We start from the raw sequence: 16,255 nt of genomic DNA on the forward strand, positions 1-16,255 counted from the left end.
ACTGGAGAGGAATCCTCAGGTTCCGGCCCCGACTCCACACAAGGTCTTAGGCCCCGGCATCGACGGGAGAGGAATCCCCAGAGGCCCCCGAGGAACTCGCATGGGGACTGGCCTTTCCTGAGGCCACCAGAGCGGGTCCCTGAGGTCCCCGTCGTAAGTCGAGAGCACCTGCCGCAACTCGAGAAAATCCAGGAGGTTTTGCCCTCCAGGCGCGATGAGGCCCATTTCCGCTGAGGCTTCTTGAGGCTAATCACGTATAACCACTGGAACTTCTAAAGGGTCCTTCACAACCTTGCTGCAACTCAAGAAGTTCCCCGACATACCCGTCTCCACTCGAGAGGAAGCACGTGGGTCCCGCACACATCCAGGGGAGCCCCGTTTCCGCCTCTTAGCTCGAGATGAGGGATCCTTTCCCTGTTTCGTAGGGAAAGAATTCCCGGCGTTCCCGTCGCATCTCAAGAGGAGGCGCTCTCCACAGGAAAGGCGAGAGGAACTCCAGGGTCGAGCCACCATTCCAAGAGTCCCCCAGATGTGTTAGTCCATTCCAGAGGAACCTGTTTTCCCTGCACTGCCTTGACGTTCAAGCCGAGGATCGACTCCCACCACGTGTGCACGTGGGACAGCCCTGTGGGAAAGCCTCGTGGGAAAGCCTCGTGGGAAAGACACGAGGGAAAACCATAGATCCTTTGGTCCACACGGCGGACTGCGTGACACTGCTGCTACCGTTCTGTAGGAAAGCGCAAGTGCATGCCCGCATTCGAGACGAGGACTGACTCCCCTGGGGAGACTCAAGAAGTACCCCAAGATCCATGTCAGCACTGGAGAGGAATCCTCAGGTTCCGGCCCGACTCCACACAAGGTCTTAGGCCCCGGCACCGACGGGAGAAGAATCCCGAGAGGCCCCCGAGGAACTCGCATGGGGACTGGCCTTTCCTGAGGCCACCAGAGCGAGTCCCTGAGGTCCCCGTCGTAAGTCGAGAGTACCTGCCGCAACTCGAGAAAATCCAGGAGGTTTTGCCCTCCAGGCGAGATGAGGCCCATTTCCGCTGAGGCTTCTCGAGGCCAATCACATCTAACCACTGGAACTTCCAAAGGGTCCTTCACACCCTTGCTGTAACTCAAGAAGTTCCCCGACATACCCGTCTCCACTCGAGAGGAAGCACGTGGGGTCCTGCACACATCCAGGGGAGCCCCGTTTCCGCCTCCTAGCTCGAGATGAGGGATCCTTTCCCTGTTTCGTAGGGAAAGAATTCCCGGCGTTCCCGTCGCATCTCAAGAGGAGGCGCTCTCCACAGGAAAGGCGAGAGGAACTCCAGGGTCGTGCCACCTTTCCAAGAGTCCCCCAGATGTGTCAGTCCATTCCAGAGGAACCTGTTTTCCCTGCACTGCCTTGACGTTCAAGCCGAGGATCGACTCCCACCACGTGTGCACGTGGGACAGCCCTGTGGGAAAGCCTCGTGGGAAAGCCTCGTGGGAAAGACTCGAGGGAAAACCATAGATCCTTTTATCCACGCGGCGGACTGCGTGACACTGCTGCTACCGCTCTGGAGGAAAGTGCAAGTGCATGCCCGCATTCGAGACGAGGACTGACCCCCCTGGGGAGACTCCAGAAGTACCCCAAGATCCATGTCAGCACTGGAGAGGAATCCTCAGGTTCCGGCCCCGACTCCACACAAGGTCTTAGGCCCCGGCATCGACGGGAGAGGAATCCCGAGAGGCCCCCGAGGAACTCGCATGGGGACTGGCCTTTCCTGAGGCCACCAGAGCGGGTCCCTGAGGTCCCCGTCGTAAGTCGAGAGCACCTGCCGCAACTCGAGAAAATCCAGGAGGTTTTGCCCTCCAGGCGAGATGAGGCCCATTTCCGCTGAGGCTTCTCGAGGCCAATCACGTCTAACCACTGGAACTTCCAAAGGGTCCTTCACACCCTTGCTGCAACTCAAGAAGTTCCCCGACATACCCGTCTGCACTCGAGAGGAAGCTCGTGGTGTCCCGCACACATCCAGGGGAGCCCCGTTTCCCCCTCCTAGCTCGAGATGAGGGATCCTTTCCCTGTTTCGTAGGGAAAGAATTCCCGGCGTTCCCGTCGCATCTCAAGAGGAGGCGCTCTCCACAGGAAAGGCGAGAGGAACTCCAGGGTCGTGCCACCATTCCAAGAGTCCCCCAGATGTGTCAGTCCATTCCAGAGGAACCTGTTTTCCCTGCACTGCCTTGACGTTCAACCGAGGATCGACTCCCACCACGAGTGCACGTGGGACAGCCCTGTGGGAAAGCCTCGTGGGAAAGCCTCGTGGGAAAGACTCGAGGGAAAACCATAGATTCTTTGATCCACGCTGCGGACTGCGTGACACTGCTGCTACCGCTCTGGAGGAAAGCGCAAGTGCATGCCCGCATTCGAGACGAGGACTGACTCCCCTGGGGAGACTCCAGAAGTACCCCAAGATCCATGTCAGCACTGGAGAGGAATCCTTAGGTTCCGGCCCGACTCCACACAAGGACTTAGGCCCCGGCATCGACGGGAGAAGAATCCCGAGAGGCCCCCGAGGAACTCGCATGGGGACTGGCCTTTCCTGAGGCCACCAGAGCGGTTCCCTGAGGTCCCCGTCGTAAGTCGAGAGCACCTGCCGCAACTCGAGAAAATCCAGGAGGTTTTGCCCTCCAGGCGAGATGAGGCCCATTTCCGCTGAGGCTTCTCGAGGCCAATCACATCTAACCACTGGAACTTCCAAAGGGTCCTTCACACCCTTGCTGCAACTCAAGAAGTTCCCCGACATACCCGTCTCCACTCGAGAGGAAGCACGTGGGGTCCCGCACACACCCAGGGGAGCCCCGTTTCCGCCTCCTAGCTCGAGATGAGGGATCCTTTCCCTGTTTCGTAGGGAAAGAATTCCCGGCGTTCCCGTCACATCTCAAGACGAGGCGCTCTGCACAGGAAAGGCGAGAGGAACTCCAGGGTCGTGCCACCATTCCTATAGTCCCCCAGATGTGTCAATCCATTCCAGAGGAACCTGTTTTCCCTGCACTGCCTTGACGTTCAAGCCGAGGATCGACTCCCACCACGTGTGCACGTGGGACAGCCCTGTGGGAAAGCCTCCTGGGAAAGCCTCGTGGGAAAGACTCGAGGGAAAACCATAGATCCTTTGATCCACGCGGCGGACTGCGTGACAATGCTGCTACCGCTCTGGAGGAAAGCGCAAGTGCATGCCCGCATTCGAGACGAGGACTGACTCCCCTGGGGAGACTCCAGAAGTACCCCAAGATCCATGTCAGCACTGGAGAGGAATCCTCAGGTTCCGGCCCCGACTCCACACAAGGTCTTAGGCCCCGGCATCGACGGGAGAGGAATCCCCAGAGGCCCCCGAGGAACTCGCATGGGGACTGGCCTTTCCTGAGGCCACCAGAGCGGGTCCCTGAGGTCCCCGTCGTTAGTCGAGAGCACCTGCCGCAACTCGAGAAAATCCAGGAGGTTTTGCCCTCCAGGCGAGATGAGGCCCATTTCCGCTGAGGCTTCTCGAGGCCAATCACATCTAACCACTGGAACTTCCAAAGGGTCCTTCACACCATTGCTGCAACTCAAGAAGTTCCCCGACATACCCGTCTCCACTCGAGAGGAAGCACGTGGGGTCCCGAACACATCCAGGGGAGCCCCGTTTCCGCCTCCTAGCTCGAGATGAGGGATCCTTTCCCTGTTTCGTAGGGAAAGAATTCCCGGCGTTCCCGTCGCATCTCAAGAGGAGGCGCTCTCCACAGGAAAGGCGAGAGGAACTCCAGGGTCGTGACACCATTCCAAGAGTCCCCCAGATGTGTCAGTCCATTCCAGAGGAACCTGATTTCCCTGCACTGCCTTGATGTTCAAGCCGAGGATCGACTCCCACCACGTGTGCACGTGGGACAGCCCTGTGGGAAAGCCTCGTGGGAAAGCCTCGTGGGAAAGACTCGAGGGAAAACCATAGATCCTTTGATCCACGCGGCGGACTGCGTGACACTGCTGTTACCGCTATGAAGGAAAGCGCAAGTGCATGCCCGCATTCGAGACGAGGACTGACTCCCCTGGGGAGACTCCAGAAGTACCCCAAGATCCATGTCAGCACTGGAGAGGAATCCTCAGGTTCCGGCCCCGACTCCACACAAGGTCTTAGGCCCCTCCATCGACGGGAGAGGAATCCCGAGAGGCCCCCGAGGAACTCGCATGGGGACTGGCCTTTCCTGAGGCCAGCAGAGCGGGTCCCTGAGGTCCCCGTCGTAAGTCGAGAGCACCTGCCGCAACTCGAGAAAATCCAGGCGGTTTTGCCCTCCAGGCGAGATGAGGCCCATTTCCGCTGAGGCTTCTCGAGGCCAATCACATCTAACCACTGGAACTTCCAAACGGTCCTTCACACCCTTGCTGCAACTCAAGAAGTTCCCCGACATACCCGTCTCCACTCGAGAGGAAGCACGTGGGGTCCCGCACACATCCAGGGGAGCCCCGTTTCCGCCTCCTAGCTCGAGGTGAGGGATCCTTTCCCTGTTTCGTAGGGAAAGAATTCCCGGCCTTCCCGTCGCATCTCAAGAGGAGGCGCTCTCCACAGGAAAGGCGAGAGGAACTCCAGGGTCATGCCACCATTCCAAGAGTCCCCCAGATGTGTCAGTCCATTCCAGAGGAAACAGTTTTCCCTGCACTGCCTTGACGTTCAAGCCGAGGATTGACTCCCACCACGTGTGCACGTGGGACAGCCCTGTGGGAAAGCCTCGTGGGAAAGCCTCGTGGGAAAGACTCGAGGGAAAACCATAGATCCTTTGGTCCACGCGGCGGACTGCGTGACACTGCTGCTACCGCTCTGGAGGAAAGCGCAAGTGCATGCCCGCATTCGAGACGAGGACTGACTCCCCTGGGGAGACTCCAGAAGTACCCCAAGATCCATGTCAGCACTGGAGAGGAATCCTCAGGTTCCGGCCCCGACTCCACACAAGGTCTTAGGCCCCGGCATCGAAGGGAGAGGAATCCCGATAGGCCCCCGAGGAACTCGCATAGGGACTGGCCTTTCCTGAGGCCACCAGAGCGGGTCCCTGAGGTCCCCGTCGTAAGTCGAGAGCACCTGCCGCAACTCGAGAAAATCCCGGAGGTTTTGCCCTCCAGGCGAGATGAGGCCCATTTCCGCTGAGGCTTCTCGAGGCCAATCACATCTAACCACTGGAACTTCCAAAGGGTCCTTCACACCATTGCTGCAACTCAAGAAGTTCCCCGACATACCCGTCTCCACTCGAGAGGAAGCACGTGGGGTCCCGCACACATCCAGGGGAGCCCCGTTTCCGCCTCCTAGCTCGAGATGAGGGATCCTTTCCCTGTTTCATAGGGAAAGAATTCCCGGCGTTCCCGTCGCATCTCAAGAGGAGGCGCTCTCCACAGGAAAGGCGAGAGGAACTCCAGGGTCGTGCCACCATTCCAAGAGTCCCCCAGATGTGTCAGTCCATTCCAGAGGAACCTGTTTTCCCTGCACTGCCTTGACGTTCAAGCCGAGGATCGACTCCCACCACGTGTGCACGTGGGACAGCCCTGTGGGAAAGCCTCGTGGGAAAGCCTCGTGGGAAAGACTCGAGGGAAAACCATAGATTCTTTGATCCACGCGGCGGACTGCGTGACACTGCTGCTACCGCTCTGGAGGAAAGCGCAAGTGCATGCCCGCATTCGAGACGAGGACTGACTCCCCTGGGGAGACTCCAGAAGTACCCCAAGATCCATGTCAGCACTGGAGAGGAATCCTCAGGTTCCGGCCCGACTCCACACAAGGTCTTAGGCCCCGGCATCGACGGGAGAAGAATCCCGAGAGGCCCCCGAGGAACTCGCATGGGGACTGGCCTTTCCTGAGGCCACCAGAGCGGTTCCCTGAGGTCCCCGTAGTAAGTCGAGAGCACCTGCCGCAACTCGAGAAAATCCAGGAGGTTTTGCCCTCCAGGCGAGATGAGGCCCATTTCCGCTGTGGCTTCTCGAGGCCAATCACATCTAACCACTGGAACTTCCAAAGGGTCCTTCACACCCTTGCTGCAACTCAAGAAGTTCCCCGACATACCCGTCTCCACTCGAGAGGAAGCACGTGGGGTCCCGCACACATCCAGGGGAGGCCCGTTTCCGCCTCCTAGCTCGAGATGAGGGATCCTTTCCCTGTTTCGTAGGGAAAGAATTCCCGGCGTTCCCGTCCCATCTCAAGACGAGGCGCTCTCCACAGGAAAGGCGAGAGGAACTCCAGGGTCGTGCCACCATTCCAAGAGCCCCCAGATGTGTCAGTCCATTCCAGAGGAACCTATTTTCCCTGCACTGCCTTGACGTTCAAGCCGAGGATCGACTCCCACCACGTGTGCACGTGGGACAGCCCTGTGGGAAAGCCTCGTGGGAAAGCCTCGTGGGAAAGACTCGAGTGAAAACCATAGATCCTTTGGTCCACGCGGCGGACTGCGTGACACTGCTGCTACCGCTCTGGAGGAAAGTGCAAGTGCATGCCCGCATTCGAGACGAGGACTGACCCCCCTGGGGAGACTCCAGAAGTACCCCAAGATCCATGTCAGCACTGGAGAGGAATCCTCAGGTTCCGGCCCCGACTCCACACAAGGTCTTAGGCCCCGGCATCGACGGGAGAGGAATCCCGAGAGGCCCCCGAGGAACTCGCATGGGGACTGGCCTTTCCTGAGGCCACCAGAGCGGGTCCCTGAGGTCCCCGTCGTAAGTCGAGAGCACCTGCCGCAACTCGAGAAAATCCAGGAGGTTTTGCCCTCCAGGCGAGATGAGGCCCATTTCCGCTGAGGCTTCTCGAGGCCAATCACGTCTAACCACTGGAACTTCCAAAGGGTCCTTCACACCCTTGCTGCAACTCAAGAAGTTCCCCGACATACCCGTCTGCACTGGAGAGGAAGCACGTGGTGTCCCGCACACATCCAGGGGAGCCCCGTTTCCCCCTCCTAGCTCGAGATGAGGGATCCTTTCCCTGTTTCGTAGGGAAAGAATTCCCGGCGTTCCCGTCGCATCTCAAGAGGAGGCGCTCTCCACAGGAAAGGCGAGAGGAACTCCAGGGTCGTGCCACCATTCCAAGAGTCCCCCAGATGTGTCAGTCCATTCCAGAGGAACCTGTTTTCCCTGCACTGCCTTGTCGTTCAAGCCGAGGATCGACTCCCACTACGTGTGCACGTGGGACAGCCCTGTGGGAAAGCCTCGTGGGAAAGCTCGTGGGAAAGACTCGAGGGAAAACCATAGATCCTTTGATCCACGCGGCGGACTGCGTGACACTGCTGTTACCGCTATGAAGGAAAGCGCAAGTGCATGCCCGCATTCGAGACGAGGACTGACTCCCCTGGGGAGACTCCAGAAGTACCCCAAGATCCATGTCAGCACTGGAGAGGAATCCTCAGGTTCCGGCCCCGACTCCACACAAGGTCTTAGGCCCCGGCATCGACGGGAGAGGAATCCCGAGAGGCCCCCGAGGAACTCGCATGGGGGCTGGCCTTTCCTGAGGCCACCAGAGCGGGTCCCTGAGGTCCCCGTCGTAAGTCGAGAGCACCTGCCGCAACTCGAGAAAATCCAGGAGGTTTTGCCCTCCAGGCGAGATGAGGCCCATTTCCGCTGAGGCTTCTCGAGGCCAATCACATTTAACCACTGGAACTTCCAAAGGGTCCTTCACACCCTTGCTGCAACTCAAGAATTTCCCCGACATACCCGTCTCCACTCGAGAGGAAGCACGTGGTGTCCCGCACACATCCAGGGGAGCCCCGTTTCCGCCTCCTACCTCGAGATGAGGGATCCTTTCCCTGTTTCGTAGGGAAAGAATTCCCGGCGTTCCCGTCGCATCTCAAGAGGAGGCGCTCTCCACAGGAAAGGCGAGAGGAACTCCAGGGTCGTGCCACCATTCCAAGTGTCCACCAGATGTGTCAGTCCATTCCAGAGGAACCTGTTTTCCCTGCACTGCCTTGACGTTCAAGCCGAGGATCGACTCCCACCACGTGAGCACGTGGGACAGCCCTGTGGGAAAGCCTCGTGGGAAAGCCTCGTGGGAAAGACTCGAGGGAAAACCATAGATCCTTTGATCCACGGGGCGGACTGCGTGACACTGCTGCTACCGCTCTGGAGGAAAGCGCAAGTGCATGCCCGCATTCGAGACGAGGACTGACTCCCCTGGGGAGACTCCAGAAGTACCCCAAGATCCATGTCAGCACTGGAGAGGAATCCTCAGGTTCCGGCCCCAACTCCACACAAGGTCGTAGGCCCCGGCATCGACGGGAGAGGAATCCCGAGAGGCCCCCGAGGAACTCGCATGGGGACTGGCCTTTCCTGAGGCCACCAGAGCGGGTCCCTGAGGTCCCCGTCGTAAGTAGAGAGCACCTGCCGCAACTCGAGAAAAACCAGGAGGTTTTGCCCTCCAGGCGAGATGAGGCCCATTTCCGCTGAGGCTTCTCGAGGCCAATCACGTCTAACCACTGGAACTTCCAAAGGGTCCTTCACACCCTTGCTGCAACTCAAGAAGTTCCCCGACATACCCGTCTCCACTCGAGAGGAAGCACGTGGGGTCCCGCACACATCCAGGGGAGCCCCGTTTCCGCCTCCTAGCTCGAGATGAGGGATCCTTTCCCTGTTTCGTAGGGAAAGAATTCCCGGCGTTCCCGTCGCATCTCAAGAGGAGGCGCTCTCCACAGGACAGGCGAGAGGAACTCCAGGGTCGTGACACCATTCCAAGAGTCCCCCAGATGTGTCAGTCCATTCCAGAGGAACCTGTTTTCCCTGCACTGCCTTGACGTTCAAGCCGAGGAACGACTCCCACCACGTGTGCACATGGGACAGCCCTGTGGGAAAGCCTCCTGGGAAAGCCTCGTGGGAAAGACTCGAGGGAAAACCATAGATCCTTTGCTCCACGCGGCGGACTGCGTGACACTGCTGCTACCGCTCTGGAGGAAAGCGCAAGTGCATGCCCGCATTCGAGACGAGGACTGACTCCCCTGGGGAGACTCCAGAAGTACCCCAAGATCCATGTCAGCACTGGAGAGGAATCCTCAGGTTCCGGCCCCGACTCCACACAAGGTCTTAGGCCCCGGCATCGACGGGAGTGGAATCCCGAGAGGACCCCGAGGAACTCGCATGGGGACTGGCCTTTCCTGAGGCCACCAGAGCGGGTCCCTGAGGTCCCCGTCGAAAGTCGAGAGCACCTGCCGCAACTCGAGAAAATCCAGGAGGTTTTGCCCTCCAGGCGAGATGAGGCCCATTTCCGCTGAGGCTTCTCGAGGCCAATCACATCTAACCACTGGAACTTCCAAAGGGTCCTTCACACCCTTGCTGCAACTCAAGAAGTTCCCCGACATACCCGTCTCCACTCGAGAGGAAGCACGTGGTGTCCCGCACACATCCAGGGGAGACCCGTTTCCGCCTCCTAGCTCGAGATGAGGGATCCTTTCCCTGTTTCGTAGGGAAAGAATTCCCAGCGTTCCCGTCGCATCTCAAGAGGAGGCGCTCTCCACAGGAAAGGCGAGAGGAACTCCAGGGTCGTGCCACCATTCCAAGAGACCCCCAGATGTGTCAGTCCATTCCAGAGGAACCTGTTTTCCTTGCACTGCCTTGACGTTCAAGCCGAGGATCGACTCCCACCACGTGTGCACGTGGGACAGCCCTGTGGGAGAGCCTCGTGGGAAAGCCTCGTGGGAAAGACTCGAGGGAAAACCATAGATCCTTTGATCCACGCGGCCGACTGCGTGACACTGCTGCTACCGCTCTGGAGGAAAGCGCAAGTGCATGCCCGCATTCGAGACGAGGACTGACTCCCCTGGGGAGACTCCAGAAGTACCCCAAGATCCATGTCAGCACTGGAGAGGAATCCTCAGGTTCCGGCCCCGACTCCACACAAGGTCTTAGGCCCCGGCATCGACGGGAGAGGAATCCCGAGAGGCCCCCGAGGAACTCGCATGGGGACTGGCCTTTCCTGAGGCCACCAGAGCGGGTCCCTGAGGTCCCCGTCGTAAGTCGAGAGCACCTGCCGCAACTCGAGAAAATCCAGGAGGTTTTGCCCTCCAGGCGAGATGAGGCCCATTTCCGCTGAGGCTTCTCGAGGCCAATCACATCTAACCACTGGAACTTCCAAAGGGTCCTTCACACCCTTGCTGCAACTCAAGAAGTTCCCCGACATACCCGTCTCCACTCGAGAGGAAGCACGTGGTGTCCCGCACACATCCAGGGGAGCCCCGTTTCCGCCTCCTAGCTCGAGATGAGGGATCCTTTCCCTGTTTCGTAGGGAAAGAATTCCCGGCGTTCCCGTCGCATCTCAAGAGGAGGCGCTCTCCACAGGAAAGGCGAGAGGAACTCCAGGGTCGTGCCACCATTCCAAGAGTCCACCAGATGTGTCAGTCCATTCCAGAGGAACCTGTTTTCCCTGCACTGCCTTGACGTTCAAGCCGAGGATCGACTCCCACCACGTGTGCACGTGGGACAGCCCTGTGGGAAAGCCTCGTGGGAAAGCCTCGTGGGAAAGACTCGAGGGAAAACCATAGATCCTTTGATCCACGCGGCCGACTGCGTGACACTGCTGCTACCGCTCTGGAGGAAAGCGCAAGTGCATGCCCGCATTCGAGACGAGGACTGACTCCCCTGGGGAGACTCCAGAAGTACCCCAAGATCCATGTCAGCACTGGAGAGGAATCCTCAGGTTCCGGCCCCAACTCCACACAAGGTCTTAGGCCCCGGCATCGACGGGAGAGGAATCCCGAGAGGCCCCCGAGGAACTCGCATGGGGACTGGCCTTTCCTGAGGCCACCAGAGCGGGTCCCTGAGGTCCCCGTTGTAAGTCGAGAGCACCTGCCGCAACTCGAGAAAATCCAGGAGGTTTTGCCCTCCAGGCCAGATGAGGCCCATTTCCGCTGAGGCTTCTCGAGGCCAATCACATCTAACCACTGGAACTTCCAAAGGGTCCTTCACACCATTGCTGCAACTCAAGAAGTTCCCCGACATACCCGTCTCCACTCGAGAGGAAGCACGTGGGGTCCCGGACACATCCAGGGGAGCCCCGTTTCCGCCTCCTAGCTCGAGATGAGGGATCCTTTCCCTGTTTCGTAGGGAAAGAATTCCCGGCGTTCCCGTCGCATCTCAAGAGGAGGCGCTCTCCACAGGAAAGGCGAGAGGAACTCCAGGGTCGTGACACCATTCCAAGAGTCCCCCAGATGTGTCAGTCCATTCCAGAGGAACCTGTTATCCCTGCACTGCCTTGACGTTCAAGCCGAGGATCGACTCCCACCACGTGTGCACGTGGGACAGCCCTGTGGGAAAGCCTCGTGGGAAAGACTCGAGGGAAAACCATAGATCCTTTGATCCACGCGGCGGACTGCGTGACACTGCTGCTACCGCTCTGGAGGAAAGCGCAAGTGCATGCCCGCATTCGAGACGAGGAATGACTCCCCTGGGGAGACTCCAGAAGTACCCCAAGATCCATGTCAGCACTGGAGAGGAATCCTCAGGTTCCGGCCCCGACTCCACACAAGGTCTTAGGCCCCGGCATCGACGGGAGAGGAATCCCGAGAGGCCCCCGAGGAACTCGCATGGGGACTGGCCTTTCCTGAGGCCACCAGAGCGGGTCCCTGAGGTCCCCGTCGTAAGTCGACAGCACCTGCCGCAACTCGAGAAAACCCAGGAGGTTTTGCCCTCCAGGCGAGATGAGGCCCATTTCCGCTGAGGCTTCTCGAGGCCAATCACATCTAACCACTGGAACTTCCAAAGGGTCCTTCACACCCTTGCTGCAACTCAAGAAGTTCCCCGACATACCCGTCTCCACTCGAGAGGAAGCACGTGTTGTCCCGCACACATCCAGGGGAGCCCCGTTTCCGCCTCCTAGCTCGAGATGAGGGATCCTTTCCCTGTTTCGTAGGGAAAGAATTCCCGGCGTTCCCGTCTCACCTCAAGAGGAGGCGCTCTCCACAGGAAAGGCGAGAGGAGCTCCAGGGTCGTGCCACCATTCCAAGAGTCCCCCAGATGTGTCAGTCCATTCCAGAGGAACCTGTTTTCCCTGCACTGCCTTGACGTTCAAGCCGAGGATCGACTCCCACCACGTGTGCACGTGGGACAGCCCTGTGGGAAAGCCTCGTGGGAAAGCCTCGTGGGAAAGACTCGAGGGAAAACCATACATCCTTTGATCCACGCGGCGGACTGCGTGACACTGCTGCTACCGCTCTGGAGGAAAGCGCAAGTGCATGCCCGCATTCGAGACGAGGACTGACTCCCCTGGGGAGACTCCAGAAGTACCCCAAGATCCATGTCAGCACTGGAGAGGAATCCTCAGGTTCCGGCCCCGACTCCACACAAGGACTTAGGCCCCGGCATCGAAGGGAGAGGAATCCCGAGGCCCCCGAGGAACTCGCATGGGGACTGGCCTTACCTTAGGCCACGAGAGTGGGTCCCTGAGGTCCCCGTCGTAAGTCGAGAGCACCTGCCGCAACTCGAGAAAATCCAGGAGGTTTTGCCCTCCAGGCGAGATGAGGCCCATTTCCGCTGAGGCTTCTCGAGGCCAATCACATCTAACCACTGGAACTTCCAAAGGGTCCTTCACACCCTTGCTGCAACTCAAGAAGTTCCCCGACATACCCGTCTCCACTCGAGAGGAAGCACGTGGGGTCCCGCACACATCCAGGGGAGCCCCGTTTCCGCCTCCTAGCTCGAGATGAGGGATCCTTTCCCTGTTTCGTAGGGAAAGAATTCCCGGCGTTCCCGTCGCATCTCAAGAGGAGGCGCTCTCCACAGGAAAGGCGAGAGGAACTCCAGGGTCGTGCCACCATTCCAAGAGTCCCCCAGATGTGTCAGTCCATTCCAGAGGAACCTGTTTTCCCTGCACTGCCTTGACGTTCAAGCCGAGGATCGACTCCCACCACGTGTGCACGTGGGACAACCCTGTGGGAAAGCCTCGTGGGAAAGCCTCGTGGGAAAGACTCGAGGGAAAACCATAGATCCTTTGATCCACGCGGCGGACTGCGTGACACTGCTGCTACCGCTCTGGAGGAAAGCGCAAGTGCATGCCCGCATTCGAGACGAGGAATGACTCCCCTGGGGAGACTCCAGAATTACCCCAAGATCCATGTCAGCACTGGAGAGGAATCCTCAGGTTCCGGCCCCGACTCCACACAAGGTCTTAGGCCCCGGCATCAACGGGAGAGGAATCGCGAGAGGCCCCCGAGGAAGTCGCATGGGGACTGGCCTTTCCTGAGGCCACCAGAGCGGGTCCCTGAGGTCCCCGTCGTAAGTCGAGAGCACCTGCCGCAACTCGAGAAAACCCAGGAGGTTTTGCCCTCCAGGCGAGATGAGGCCCATTTCCGCTGAGGCTTCTCGAGGCCAATCACATCTAACCACTGGAACTTCCAAAGGGTCCTTCACACCCTTGCTGCAACTCAAGAAGTTCCCCGACATACCCGTCTGCACTCGAGAGGAAGCACGTGTTGTCCCGCACACATCCAGGGGAGCCCCGTTTCCGCCTCCTAGCTCGAGATGAGGGATCCTTTCCCTGTTTCGTAGGGAAAGAATTCCCGGCGTTCCCGTCGCATCTCAAGAGGAGGCGCTCTCCACAGGAAAGGCGAGAGGAGCTCCAGGGTCGTGCCACCATTCCAAGAGTCCCCCAGATGTGTCAGTCCATTCCAGAGGAACCTGTTTTCCCTGCACTGCCTTGACGTTCAAGCCGAGGATCGACTCCCACCACGTGTGCACGTGGGACAGCCCTGTGGGAAAGCCTCGTGGGAAAGCCTCGTGGGAAAGACTCGAGGCAAAACCATAGATCCTTTGATCCACGGGGCGGACTACGTGACACTGCTGCTACCGCTCTGGAGGAAAGCGCAAGTGCATGCCCGCATTCGAGACGAGGACTGACTCCCCTGGGGAGACTCCAGAAGTACCCCAAGATCCATGTCAGCACTGGAGAGGAATCCTCAGGTTCCGGCCCCGACTCCACACAAGGTCTTAGGCCCCGGCATCGACGGGAGAGGAATCCCGAGAGGCCCCCCAGGAACTCGCATGGGGACTGTCCTTTCCTGAGGCCACCAGAGCGGGTCCCTGAGGTCCCCGTCGTAAGTCGAGAGCACCTGCCGCAACTCGAGAAAATCCAGGAGGTTTGGCCCTCCAGGCGAGATGAGGCCCATTTCCTCTGAGGCTTCTCGAGGCCAATCACATCTAACCACTGGAACTTCCAAAGGGTCCTTCACACCCTTGCTGCAACTCAAGAAGTTCCTCGACATACCCGTCTCCACTCGAGAGGAAGCACGTGGTGTCCCGCACACATCCAGGGGAGCCCCGATTCCGCCTCCTAGCTCGAGATGAGGGATCCTTTCCCTGTTTCGTAGGGAAAGAATTCCCGGCGTTCCCGTCGCATCTCAAGAGGAGGCGCTCTCCACAGGAAAGGCGAGAGGAACTCCTGGGTCGTGCCACCATTCAAAGAGTCCCCCAGATGTGTCAGTCCATTCCAGAGGAACCTGTTTTCCCTGCACTGCCTTGACGTTCAAGCCGAGGATCGACTCCCACCACATGTGCACGTGGGACAGCCCTGTGGGAAAGCCTCGTGGGAAAGCCTCGTGGGAAAGACTCGAGGGAAAACCATAGATCCTTTGATCCACGCGGCGGACTGCGTGACACTGCTGCTACCGCTCTGGAGGAAAGCGCAAGTGCATGCCCGCATTCGAGACGAGGACTGACTCCCCTGGGGAGACTCCAGAATTACCCCAAGATCCATGTCAGCACTGGAGAGGAATCCTCAGGTTCCGGCCCCGACTCCACACAAGGTCTTAGGCCCCGGCATCGACGGGAGAGGAATCCCGAGAGGCCCCCGAGGAACTCGCATGGGGACTGGCCTTTCCTGAGGCCACCAGAGCGGGTCCCTGAGGTCCCCGTCGTAAGTCGAGAGCACCTGCCGCAACTCGAGAAAATCCAGGAGGTTTTGCCCTCCAGGCGAGATGAGGCCCATTTCCGCTGAGGCTTCTCGAGGCCAATCACATCTAACCACTGGAACTTCCAAAGGGTCCTTCACACCCTTGCTGCAACTCAAGAAGTTCCCCGACATACCCGTCTCCACTCGAGAGGAAGCACGTGGTGTCCCGCACACATCCAGGGGAGCCCCGTTTCCGCCTCCTAGCTCGAGATGAGGGATCCTTTCCCTGTTTCGTAGGGAAAGAATTCCCGGCGTTCCCGTCACATCTCAAGACGAGGCGCTCTCCACAGGAAAGGCGAGAGGAACTCCAGGGTCGTGCCACCATTCCAAGAGTCCCCCAGATGTGTCAGTCCATTCCAGAGGAACCTGTTTTCCCTGCACTGCCTTGACGTTCAAGCCGAGGATCGACTCCCACCACGTGTGCACATGGGACAGCCTTGTGGGAAAGCCTCGTGGGAAAGCTTCGTGGGAAAGACTGGAGGGAAAACCATAGATCCTTTGATCCCCGCGGCGGACTGCGTGACACTGCTGCTACCGCTATGGAGGAAAGCACAAGTGCATGCCCGCATTCGAGACGAGGACTGACTCCCCTGGGGAGACTCCAGAAGTACCCCAAGATCCATGTCAGCACTGGAGAGGAATCCTCAGGTTCCGGCCCCGACTCCACACAAGGTCTTAGGCCCCGGCATCGACGGGAGAGGAATCCCGAGAGGCCCCCGAGGAACTCGCATGGGGACTGGCCTTTCCTGAGGCCACCAGAGCGGTTCCCTGAGATCCCCGTCGTAATTCGAGAGCACCTGCCGCAACTCGAGAAAATCCAGGCGGTTTTGCCCTCCAGGCGAGATGAGGCCCATTTCCGCTGAGGCTTCACGAGGCCATTCACATCTAACCACTGGAACTTCCAAAGGGTCCTTCACAACATTGCTGCAACTCAAGAAGGTCCCCGACATACCCGTCTCCACTCGAGAGGAAGCACGTGGGGTCCCGCACACATCCAGGGGAGCCCCGTTTCCGCCTCCTAGCTCGAGATGAGGGATCCTTTCCCTGTTTCGTAGGGAAAGAATTCCCGGCGTTCCCGTCGCATCTCAAGAGGAGGCGCTCTCCACAGGAAAGGCGAGAGGAACTCCATGGTCGTGACACCATTCCAAGAGTCCCCCAGATGTGTCAGTCCATTCCAGAGGAACCTGTTTTCCCTGCACTGCCTTGACGTTCAAGCCGAGGATCGACTCCCACCACGTGTGCACGTGGGACAGCCCTGTGGGAAAGCCTCGTGGGAAAGCCTCGTGGGAAAGACTCAAGGGAAAACCATAGATCCTTTGATCCACGCGGCGGACTGCGTGACACTGCTGCTACCGCTCTGGAGG

The sequence above is a fragment of the Ovis canadensis genome, chromosome 25 (genome assembly GCF_042477335.2).
Source record: "Ovis canadensis isolate MfBH-ARS-UI-01 breed Bighorn chromosome 25, ARS-UI_OviCan_v2, whole genome shotgun sequence".
NCBI classification, from domain to species: Eukaryota; Metazoa; Chordata; class Mammalia; order Artiodactyla; family Bovidae; genus Ovis; species Ovis canadensis.